Here is a 2,500-nt window from a genome sequence, read left to right on the forward strand (position 1 = left end):
ACACACATACACGCACACACACAGTCTCTCTCTCTCTCTCTCTCTCTCTCTCTCTCTCTCTCTCTCTCTCTCTCTCTCTCTCTCTCTCTCTCTCTCTCTCTCTCTCATAATACTCATTCATCTCACCCACACACACACCAACGAGCCCACACAAGTTCACAGTCCACACTACACACAACACAACACGACACAAAACACACGCACATTCTTATGCCGGAACGGTCAACTACAACAGCTAAAGACAAAGAATCATCTTGCTTATTCAAATTCCTTGCAGATTTGAAAATGGATTGAGCAAAATATTTACAACCGCGAAACCAAAACGGAGCCTAGCAACTGACACTATTTCGGAAAACAGCAAATTATCAAAACGATTTTACAATGATGATCCACAACATACGCTTGCCCATAAAGAGAAAACACCACCAGGTAAGTACCCCGATGAGACATCACGCAGGGAAAAACAGTTTTAGCAAGCCTTGCCACACAGTACATGAAGAACTGCAAGCATTAGAGTTGCTCCAACCAGTGATTTATTGCATACTGAGTGAGTATTTTGATGCCAGCCAGACGGAAGAAATGTTATTTTGTACCCAGACTGGCTTGACTAGTGTTAAATTATGGTTGATGCATAATAGCAGTAATGTAATTAATGTAGGGCGTGATAATATTAGTAATGGGGTCACTGGCACTAATTTACGTCATTCACTACAAGGGCTGTCAAGGGAGACACCGTGTGGATTTATTTGCACTATCATTGTTACTGATATACTCATCATCCTTATATCCAAAAAAGAAATGTTACCGGAATCACGCTAATCACGCAATGATGGTGATGATAATGATGATGATGATTACTGGTATTAGCATCATTATCATAACCATTAGCATTATTATCATAATTATTCGCATTACTACTATCATTATCATGTTATTATCATTATTGTTATTATTGTTATTATTATTATTACTATCATTATTATTACCACTATTATTATCATAATCATCTTTAATATTATTATCATTATTATTATTATTACTATTAATATTATTATCGTCATCATTACTATTACTATTACTAGTATTAGTATTAGTTTTATGGTCATCATTACTATCATTACCATTATTATCCTTATTAGTAGTAGTAGTAGTAGTAGCAGCAGTAGTAGTAGTATCATTATTATGATTACTACTACTACTACTACTACTACTACTACTACTATTATTATTATCATTATTATTATTATTATTTTCTTCATTGTTATTACCATTATTAACATATTAATATGCAGAAATGCTCCAATATTATTATTGTTATTGTTGTTGTGGTTGCTTTGGCTGTTGTTATTATCGTTCTAATGATAATTACCATTATTATTATAATTATTTTTTACTATTATTATTATCACTATTATTATTATTATCAAGATAATCATTATTATTATCATTATTATTATTATTTATTATTCTTAACAATATAATAATAAAATATACTATATCAATAATAATAATAATATAATTATTATTATTACTATTATACATATATAAACATAATAACAGTCAATATATATAATATATAATAATAACAATAATAATAATAATAATAATAATAATAATAATAATAATAATAATAATAATAATAGTAAAACAATTAATAGTAATAACAATTATCATCATTATTATGATGATAACAACAACAGCAACAACAACAATAATAATACAAATAATGGGACATTTCAACACACTGGTTCACTGATGCAGTCTTACCGTTTAACCCTTATTTTTGTGGGGCCTTTGTAACGCGCCCACAGGGTAACCCATATGGCATTATTTATTTATCTATCCTTACAAAATTAAAGTCGGATTCATAACCACCTAATCAAGAAAATTACGCAACTCAATATTATACTATACTTCAACACAATATTTAAGTCCCATGTTTCTTTATCAAATATATCACTTCACAAACGCATCAGTTCAATAACATTATATTCCTTATTAAAAAAATATGAACAAAATACACAACTGCTGCCCTCAACATCAATAATAATTCCATAAGTGAATAACAAGAACTTTCCCAAATCCAACCATCTACGACAATTCACCTTTTCCACCTGTCACTTAATACTCCATATCTTAACCACTAACCTATACCATATTTCCTCTCTTCCTATATGCTTGAAATCCTATCCAAATCCTTGTTCGGTAATGAAAGAAAAGAAAGAAAGAGAGAGAGAGAAAAAAAAAACAACAACTTCGAAATGTCATATCAAAGACGACACATTTCCCGCCAATAATGCCATTTTCTTTCAGACAACTTGGCGGGTGGTTCCTTTCTGAGAATTATGTTGTTCAAATAATAATGACAAAATAAAAATAATAATAATGATAATAATAACAAAAAGTAATAATAAAATGTTAACAGTAATACTATAACAACGGTAATAATAATGATGATAATAATAAGACTACGAATGCAACAATAATAATATTAATAATG

The sequence above is a fragment of the Penaeus monodon genome, chromosome 10 (assembly GCF_015228065.2).
Source record: "Penaeus monodon isolate SGIC_2016 chromosome 10, NSTDA_Pmon_1, whole genome shotgun sequence".
NCBI classification, from domain to species: Eukaryota; Metazoa; Arthropoda; class Malacostraca; order Decapoda; family Penaeidae; genus Penaeus; species Penaeus monodon.